A 10,724-nucleotide genomic window follows, 5' to 3' on the forward strand; every position below is an offset into this window, starting at 1 on the left:
AGGCAGTAGGAGAACAACTTTCCTTTTTTCCTACAGTTTTAAAGAAAGCTTCATCCATGAAAAATCCAGCCTTAGGACTAACACCCAAAAAAAGCACGTAAGAATCATGCAAACATCTCTCTCTTGTTTTCAGTCAAACAAAAATATCTGCTCTTCTTCATAACACACTGGGCAATACAAACTAAGATCCAAAAGGCAAAGATTCAACCTGTAAAACTACTTTAGATTTATGACTTTTCTCTTCTATCCCTGTTTATGGCTCCTACTTGCCTAATCCACTCAAGTTTTTGGGTTTGGTTTTTTTTCCTCTTTTTAATCTCCTTTGAAGAAACTTAAGAAAAACAGGAGTTGTTAAAAAGAAATTACTGAATTTATGCAGCTGATAGGACACAACTCAGACATCGAGAAAAAATAGATGTTATAATGATATCAGACATTACACAATCTGGGTAACTCAGATACAGACCTAGGGCACTGAGCAAGTGTAGTTATGTCTATATTAACATATTATTGTGAAGTTTATAATCATTAGAACCTTAACAAAGCTCAGCTATCACCAGTTCAAATATTTCCATTTCACTTTGACCACAACTGATCACTTCTGTGAACTTAGAAGAGTTTGGATGGAAGAAGGATGTCTCTTATCAGTGAGCACAATTTCTGCTGCCTCACAGGATGGAACTGGCCCCAGCAGCTGGGAATGTGCCTCTGAATAAGCCTGTCTGCCACATCTGGAAGGATAAACCTCAAAATCTGAGGCAATGAACACCCTTATTGACGAATACTTTGGTGAAGCACCAATGTGGAGGAAGCTCTCAGATACCTGCTCTGATCCCAGGTGGCACAGTGAACCAGGCCATATCCCTGCCCTGTGCTGTATTCACAAAGGATGAGGCACCAGGAAAATCCCATATTTAGTCTTCTTAAACAGTAATTCCCTACATTTTACTCCAAAGCCAACCCAGCAGTGTGATATTTGAGTTGCAATCAAAGCTGTTCTGAAAGCTGAGGTGCTTGTGCAGACCAGCCCTGGGGTCATTGGGGTTGCAACACTGCAGGGGCAGGTCCACAACCACACAAACAGTTAAAGCCCCCAGGGAAAAGGCAATACCTGCCTCTGCTATCACCTGAGAGGCCAAAAGCAAAGAGGGCTATGGGACAACTCTAAGCTTTTGAGTTGCTAATGTCAGATAAGTATCTTCACTTCTGGCCCAGCAACAATCAGATACCATCCTGAGGTCTGGAATCACACAGGATGTTGTTCCTATTCATGCTTGTGCTTTGATCAGAAACTAGGAGAGCAGGAGTTGGCTTTTCAGGGAGAGAGAAATGGGCTTGAATATCACCTTCTTAGTGAACAGAACTCTCATGCTTCTAACAGTCTTCCAGAGCCTTCAAGCAAAAACCTTCCCCATCCTCTTTCACACTGACCAGGTGAGGTTACAGGTTGAGCTCTGCAAGGCCCTCCTTGGGTGAACTAACAGGGATGGAAAAGAGCCTCCAAATTCCTTCTTTGCAGCTGCAGAAGAAGCAAACCTCCTGATGTGCCAGTCCTGCCAGCCTCTGAGTGAGCTGACAAGACCTCCAGCAGTCAAGCTTATCAGAAGTTGTTGCCTCATCCTTCCAGGCTCCCCATTTGCAGAATTAGCCTAAGACATCAAGTGGTGCTATTTCGAGGCTCCACCTCGATGGGATGACTTTCAAAGGTATCAGACACCTGATCTGAGCTGAACAACTGCAATTCCAGCCTCTGGTATTTCAATGCTGTCCCCTTTCCTCCCTCCTGAGGCAGCACCCATGGTTATAAGCAGCTCTCACCTCAGCATGTACCTGTGTCTCCCTGTGCACCTTCCCAGGCTTTCCTATCACACCATGAACTGGCTTTGGCAACTCACAGGAGGAGCTCAGAGAGTTTTCTCTTGTAAAGAGCCTGAGATTGGCAGCTTTACCAACCCAACCCCCCTGCCTCCTCTCACAGATGAGTGCTCCAAGCTACCAAGTTCATGCACCCTCTGGACTACACAAGAACCTGCCCAAAGCCTCCCCACAGCTCAGTGACTTGCCCTGGCCAGAAGAGCCCACAAGGGCAGCCCAGAGTGCTCCTCCTCCAGTGCTTTACCCAGCCTGCTTGGAACTGCTGGGGAAATGCTGTGGGTTGCTGCAGACTAGCCTGGTTTTTAGCTTCAGAAACCTTAACGCTTTGCTTGGTTTCCTTTTATCTGCCTCTTTATCTGTTTAAATTTAGCCTGGTTCCTCTACGCTCTTTCCCAAGTCCGAGCCAATATCTGTTACCCAGTACCCAAGGGGGATCTTTTCTCTGCCACTTCCCTTCTTCCTTCAGCTCCACTCATCCTCTCACAGGAGCTGAGGCTCCCTTGACCCAAAGCAGCTCATCCTGCTGGCAGCTGCTGCTCCCCGAGGTAAGATGTCTTCGAGGCATGACATCAAGGAGTACTGCAGAAAATAGAAGCAAATCCTAAAGGCTGCCCGTGTCTATATAATATATTTATTTAATTGATACGCTCTCAGCTCTCCTTAATAGAAATTGTCAGAAGCATCCAGCAGAATTGCCTCTTGCTATTCACTGAGTCCCCCAGAGCAGGCAGGTAGCAGATGGGGATGGGAAGAAATTGCTAACTGCCCTTATTGTGTGGAAATGAGCCCGCGAGCACTCGCAGGAGGAGTATTTCAAGGCTCAACTGAGAAATAATAATATGGACATTGTAGCAAGCAGCTAAAGTGGGAAACAGGAGCAAAACAGGTCTGTGTTGAGGAGGGACTTGAAAGGAAGAGAATGTACCAAGCGGCTGCTTGCACCAGGAGCAAGCCCTGGGGTGGCTCCCTAGCTGGGGATGTGGGAGGGGGACACATGGGGACACGAAGGAGTTGTTTTCCTTCCCTCTGCAGCCAGCATGAGTGGCACCCGTCACTCAGCCCTGTCTGCTGTGCTCTCTTTCACTCCGACGCCCTCGCTGGCACGGGGAAGAGCAGGATGTGTCAGGAAGCCACCGCAGGCTCTGCCCTCCCCTCGGCCCTGCAGGCAGGTGAGACAGCCCTGCCCCTCCGAGCTGCCCCTGCCCTGCCAGCGACAGCCACGGACGGGCTGGCACAGCACGATGGCTCCAAGCGGGTCAGGGGGACGTGCCCTGCCCTGCTCCCTGCCCTGCTCCCTGCCCTGACTGCTGCCGACCACCGTGTAGTCCCAGGGGAATTAAGGGACCTTGGGGGCTACTCGGCCCACACTGTCCCCCCTCAGAGATCCACCTGAGGGGAGGAGACCAGTCTAAATCTCACCCACATCCCTTTCAGTTTGAAGCAAGCCTTTGTCACCACTTCACTGCACAATGGAATATTCTATGCAACCTTCTTTGCAGATCATTGTCTTTTTGGTATAAACTGCTCAGCAGCCCTATCAGGAGATGGGATTTTCCATACAAGCTGAGGATCTGTTGCAACAGTTCTCTAGCAATCAGATCTAAGACAGCCAGGCCACAGGGGCAAGACCAAGAGCCGAATCTTTACAGCTGGACACGAGGAAAGCCTGTTAAAAATCTTGCTTTCTTTCCCCCTGCTGTCAGGAAGAATAGCAGATCCATTCTCCTGTTAACATCCTTTCAGAAGAGCAGAACAGGCTCCAGGGCCAGCTGTGACTGTGATGGCAACAGCAACGGGGGAAGAGAACTTGAGTGGCTTGGCTGCTTGCTCGACTGGCAGTGGTGATGCTGGAGCTTCCCTGGCTGCACAGTAAATCCAGCCATCGAGTCTGACAGTAGGAAACGTCCTCACCCAGGAGCACAGACCTGGAGATTCTTACACAGCTTTAAAAGCACGAGGAACATTATCCCTTGTCCTCAAAGCCTTCAGTTACAGGCAAAGACAAGGAATATCTTGCACGAATTACTCCGACCGTATTTTTTCCCTTCCTTTCTCCTTTTCCCCACTCCATTAGTCGAGGCTCCCTTTACTCTTTCTCCACAAGCACCTTGCTGCTTTTGCTTCTCCCCGTTTTTCTGTGTTGAACACCTTGTCCCACTGCTAAATCCCTTGTCCCCAAGGGGAAACGCAGGAATCCCGTTTGCCTCTGTCAGGTTGGGTTTCGTTCTTGCATAACAAAAGTAAAGCATATGCAGAGCACCGTGGATTTCAAACAGGTCAACAGTTTCACTGCAGCAAACCCCTTCTGTTTGCTCATAATTTTGGCAGGCAGCGTTTTCAGAAATACCCACAACACTCTGACCTTCAGCGAGACTGAGCTGGGCTTCAAGGTAAGTTGTGCTCTCCTAAAGATCAACTCAACTAAGCCATACAGGCAGCTTAAGACACAGATCTTGGACCAACCTCCTTATCTCTACTAGCCAGTCACTTTGAAATCAAGAGGAGACAGGTCTAACTCATTTGGTGCTTTTGTAAAGATCACCAGGCATTTCAAATATCTCTCCAGCTCCACAAATCTGGCCCCGAGGCTCAGACCCTCCAAAAAGGCATTTAAAGCTCCCGGCCTTCGGTTGCCTTCAGTGGAAGATCGGCACCTTAATACGTTTGTAAATCCAGTGCTCACGCCTCAATCACCTTTAAAAATGGTAACAGTGAAAGTCAATACCCCGGCGCAGCTCCCGGGGCAGAGGTCCCTAAGCTGCTAAATCCAGCCCGCGGCCCGGCAGTGCCGGCATCCAGCGGCAGCCCGGCTGCATTAGCGGGATACCACATTCCCCCTAACAAGCCCCACCTGGGGAAGACTTGCCCCGAGGCTCCCATGTCACTTAGGTGCTTTTAAAATGTTGCCCTTCAACTAAATCCGGCTCCCGAATCAGTCTAATGACAATTCTGCCCCCTTGGCTTCACTTCTCAAACATTCATGTGGCTGGAATTTACTCGCACAAACATTGGGCTTGTTTTTCTCCTGCATGTCCACGCATAAATCAAGGTGTTTGCCCGTGAAACACTCCCCCAACCAACTTGTATATAAAAACACAATTACTTGGGGAAGTCCTGGCAAGCAAAAATTCAATGCAAGCTTGCTAGGCGGCTAATAAATTTGAGTCATTTCTGTCTTTCTCCCTCAGTCAGGAAGGAACCCAGCTATTTTTAAATCTGGATTCGTGTATGTAGCCAAATATAATGTTCTTTCTTCTGTGAGAGAGAACAGGAAAAGATTTTAAATGTCCCAACATTTCCTAGGCCGGCTTATCTCTGTCACTCTGCCCAGGAGAGACCCGCTGTCTGCCTTGTCTGTTTAGACTGTAATTTTTTTCTTTTCTGGAGCTGTCTTTTACTCCTGGCACAGTGAGACCAGCCCCCTCTGGGTACTGCTGTTGGAGAAATAATAAGCCTGTGCCGGGGGTGTATGTAACAACAAGATCCCTGTTTCCCAAAGGGATGAGCGTGCTGGTCTAGGCCCATAAAGTGAGCTAAAACCTCAAAATAAAACTGAGATGAAGCCTTCTCAGAGATGGAGAGCTCGTGTGCACCCACATCTGATTTCCTTGGCCCCCAGCACAGTAGCTGCCTTTACTTTGGAGACTTGTTCCCACACTGTGGGGTAAACAAGTGGTGTTGTACTTTGTTGGCCTGCAGCCCACGGTCTGGCAGAGTGATAACCAGCACAGCTGATGGACACGGGGCCGAGACATTGAGGCAGCCAGACACAGGCCTTTCAAAACACATCGTTATTCAACAGAGGTGTGGGTGGGAGGAGAATTCAGATCAGAAAGACACACCCAAGGTTACCACATTGTGTTCTAATTTTAACACTTATTACGACCCAGCAGCAGTACCTCTCTGGCTTTAGCTCATAATATCTCCAAATCCAGGAAGCCATTATGATTCTCCAGGGTCAGAGGTTGCCTGCATTGTAATTCGCTTCCTCCTTTGGAGGTTTAATTTTGGAAATATTTCTAATTGCCATTGTATGTGACATCGTCTTTCAGATAACCATGGAATGAGTTTTCTATTTGTTGGCCGTGACTCAACCAACCAAAACAAAAAGAAAAAGCAGCCCCCTACTTTCTTTGGAACAACGATTTAGGAGCGACACAGACTTTGCAGAGGCTCTCAGCTCTAAAACAGAGTGCAAGGACTGCACATGGACACACTGCCGGGGTGGTGTAACAGTCCTCCCAGGCATTCCAGACCTCTGGTGCAATTAGTGAATGTTCCTCAAAGAGTCACAGAGGTAAATCTTTCCAGTAGCTCTGAGCAGCACTGTGACCATCTCACTTTTAGTTCTCCTTCTGGCTCTTAATTACTGGATCTGCCACATCTGTCTTGGTTCCTCTCCCCAAACCTGATTTTGCTCTGGCCCTGCATCTTTCCCATCTTAATTTTCATAGGCTCATTCTCTGAATTCTTACCTCCTCTCTTCTTGATATCAGTCTGACCACAACCCCCATTTCATTCCTACCCCTGAGGCCCTTCCAGCAGCACCTGCTCTCAGAATCTCTAAGGTGGCTGATGCTGCACAAACAGAAAATGGAAGAGAGAGACAGAATATGTCATCCAAACAAAAAGCATCAGAAATTCAACAGGTGTTGTCTAAGCCCACACTGGTGTCTAATTTCTCATTTCCCCCTGATTTCCTGCACCAGCAAGTTGAGTTTTGCTACTGGTGTTATTGTTCAGTGGGATCACAAAAGCCTGAGTGTGCCATACAGTAAGCACTGTGCAAACACTTAGAAAGTTCCTGTCCCAGGAAGCTCCAAGACCATAAAGACAAGGTAGGGAGAAGGAATAAGAGCAAAAGTGATTCTGTCCAGCCCTATCCTCTGGCAACAGCTGATCCCAGAACAGACCCTGCTATCCTGAAGTTCCTGATACGTACAGAGGGCTCAGAACACTCTGAAGCTCCTGGGACACTGAGTTAACAGGAACAAAAAATGTATTTAAACCTCTCTGTGACTCAGTTTCTCTATCATGGGAGAACAAGTAGTTCTTTCTCATTCATTATGCTCTGATTCACCTTTATTCAGAGGACAAATTCTTTATAGAGAAGAAGCCTGGCTTCCATCGGGTCTGTGCCCACCACCCACCACAGCGGAGCCTGAATCTCTCAGTGGCACCAGTGGGTGCTGTTACAATTGTTATATGTAAAGACAAGTCAGGCTAGAATAGATTTGAGCAACATCAAGGAAAGAAAAAATGGATCCAGTACAAGTTAATTTGTTTGTTCCACCGCCAGTCAAGAATTTGGTTTGGTCACAGAAAACGCTTCACTCCCTGCAAGTGTTCAAGGGCAATGGACTAAATCCTTCCAGACAAAAAAAAAAAAAAACAACTGCCCTTTTGGATTAACAACTCCCAGCACGCCAAGCCCAGCAGTGCACCCAGTCGTGCAGTTGGTGTGGAGGAGGACTGTCTGTAAAGGAATTAAAACACTTCCAGCCCTGCTGACACCAGGAACCAGGGAGAGGGGGCGGGGTGTGGAGGAAGTGTTAGAAGTCAGAGTCTGCTGGAGAAAGTGTGAACAAGCCAATTAAATCCCAACACTTCTGACAAAGAGGTCTCTTAGGAAGAAGGAGATTAGCACCTCCTATTCATCAACGAGCAGCGGCTTTTCGGGGGCTGTAGGACTGCCTGGCCTATCTCAAGCAGCCGCCAGAGGACAGAGGGCCCTGCTGTCATCGGGGGTGGGTGTTTTGCCCCCTCCCAGCAGGGCCCTGTCCTGCAACTGCCCCTTGCCTTTTGCTTGAGAGTGGGTAAAGAAACCCAGTTGTTGAAATCGGTGCCGCACTGCTCTGTCAAACAGCCCCAAGCTTGTGTTAACAATGTTGTCTTCACCACCAGGGCATCAAACTGCACCCACCTATTCCCTAGGCCTTGATCAACACCACAACCACCAAAACAGAGACAGCCACAAGCACCTCAAGCATTCAAACCAATTTGGACCTGAGCATTTCTTCTGGCCCGTTATAAGTCTAGAGATAATTTAAGGTTGTTCAAAAACCTCTACGATATGTGCTGGATCTGGGACTCCAGAAAGCCCCTGTGGACCTGCAGCTTGGGCTTTTAAAGGTCCCAGTTTGAAAACAAAATCACGAGAGCCATGGCAGTGGGGTGTAGTATTTCCACACAAAGAAAACGTGCAAACCAAGCCACGTAAAATTTAGGATACTGTAAGTGAGGCATCCAAAGTGCTGGGAACTGCTGAACTTCTTGGATACGCTTCGCTTCCACTTCATTCCAAGGGGAGAATTCCCAGTATTATACACCTGGCAGCACTCTGCTGTGCACCACTACAGTCTTTTATAAACTTCCACATGTTTACATCATAGCACTTGCAAAACTAGTCCCAACTTTGAGGAGGCTCAGTAAAACCAGAGCTCCGGGAGGGACAATTCCATGTTCACCCAACCAAAGAAAGTCCCCAGAACACGAGGAGGTGATTCTGTTGTAAGAATAGAAAATACATACTATTTTTTTTTTAAACTAGAGAGAAAGGTGAAAAACATGGTCATGTTGAGACCTCCTCTACCACCTTTCTTTGCCTTTTAATTTCACACTGGCCTTGGGCTGACTAATGCCACCAATATGGAAAACACTTTAAAGGACCTTTTCCTTTCCTTCAGTTATTTACCACTGAGCGCACACAGGTCCCTAAACAGATGAAATCGTGTAAAAATCAGAATCCAAACACCTGGTTTAAACTGATGCACCTTAAAAACAAGTGACTGATTTGACTAAGCTCAGCGACCAAAACCTGCGAATTCTCTCCAAGAGCTCTGGTTCAGACGCTGCAGAGCTCTGGCTGTGACAGGAGATGTGAGTTCAGTTTCTGATTCAGGCCTCGAGTGAATTTTCTAGGCCTTGAATTAAGAGGGCGTGTGCCACTTCACTGTTTTCTTGACCCCCTCCACACTTCATTCCCTTGCCCTTGACATCAGGCCAGAGAAAGCACCAGGATGGAGAGCTGGGTTATTAATTTGAGTAGTCAGGAGGAAGCAAGAAGCCCGAGCTGCTAATGAGAGCTGATCGAATGCTCCACGTTCTCTGTGTCCCTCCAACCCATGAACTCATTTTGCCTGTGTTCCCATTCCTTTGGGGTTCACTTTCCATGAGCACTCCAGCCGACCAGTTTCTTGGCAGGAAAGATCTCAGAAGCAGCCAAGTTCTAAAGAAACATTTAGAGAAGACTTGTGGAGAAGGGATTTTCAGATTGTCAAACTCCACTTCCATCCTAGCAAACAGGTCCTCAGTGCTGTTCTATGTGTTCCTCTGATCAGGGCACAGAAAACATGTCACATGATCAACCTGCCCAACAAAACTTACACCAAATTAGTTCACTTCTGAACTTTGAGTATTCACACCTAGATGTTCATCATCTGCCAACATTTTCCAGCCAATTATTAAAAACACCGTGTTCTGGAAGACCAGAAGCTACTTACAAAGATTTTTTTTTAGAAAAATCTCACCATTAACCAGAGCTCCATTCACAAATACATCTTTCACCTCCCTTTCTGACTGAGATGATGATCAGCTGGAAGGGCACATCACTCAGTGGTAGCTTAGACCTGAAATACTGACATTTTTGCTCTGTAATAAGGACTCAGGTAAACTTAATTTGCATTTTTAATACTCTATGCCATCTCAAAGTTCTAAGTATTTGATGACAAAGGAGAGAAGATATTTTCCTTAGAACCACAGGAGGCTTTCTGAAGTGATTGGGATGATATTCTAGGAACACTGAATAAGAGCAATCCTACTTCCCAAAATGACTGCTCTTACTTGGTTCACTTGTGAGAAGTTCCTTAACTGGAGATAACTCCAGTGACTTCAGGCAGCAAAGCAGATAAATTTTCCATGATCAACCTAAAAAGTCCCTTCAACACGTATCTGGAAGTTCTCTGAAATTAAAAATTATCCTTCCATTAAATCCACAGACACTGGATGAGGTGAATGCAAAGAAAGGGAAGGTGTCCTTCAGTATGTGCACGACTCCCATAAAGTCACTTTTTGCCTTTCAGTTGAACCAATGGCCTCATATCAGAGATCATTAAGGAAAAATGAGTTTGGTTTGTTCAGCATTTTGATTTAAAACCTTCAAAGTCTTTCTCCTTAGGGCGTGTATTCACTGCATCCACAGTGTTTGGGCCTTTTCCCTTCTCTTCCCACATTTAATCACAACGTTACTAATGAAAACAAACAAACAAAAAAAAAAGGCAACTCTGGCTGGGCCTTACATGATTTAGGTACCAAGTAAACAGTACTTAACAGTTCTAATTGAAGGTCAGTAAATCCCCAAGAGATTAAATGAATCCTGCAGCGAGATGTGTAAATCTCGCTGCCTTTTACAGCGTCCCAGCCGAGACCCCGCGCTCGGTTGTGCAAGACTTAATAAACGTGGTATGCACTTAATCAAAACCATTTTGCCACCAAAGGGGCAAAGGGGTGTAAATCACAATTACTCTTGGCACTAAAGCACTGGGCACAAAGAGGCCAGCGATGCCAAACGTCACCGGGCTGACTCCTGACTCCTAGTTAGCTCTGTCTGGCACCGCGCGCGCGGCGCAGTGCCCGGCCCGCTGCTCGGCGGGGGAAATCCAGATGGGGAAAATAAAACACTCCCAGGGATCCTGAGTGCACAAGGGCTGTGCTTCTCTCCATCCCGCTCCCCGCTTGCCCTCTGCCAGCTCTCACCCCAATTTAGGAACTATTAATAAGCTGGAGCACGGAGCTCTGGCAACGGCCCCGCTCTTTGCAGCTAAACCTTGTAGATTTAATAATCCCATCAT

This window comes from Lepidothrix coronata, unplaced genomic scaffold, assembly GCF_001604755.1.
Source record: "Lepidothrix coronata isolate B3197 unplaced genomic scaffold, Lepidothrix_coronata-1.0 Scaffold189, whole genome shotgun sequence".
NCBI lineage: Eukaryota > Metazoa > Chordata > Aves > Passeriformes > Pipridae > Lepidothrix > Lepidothrix coronata.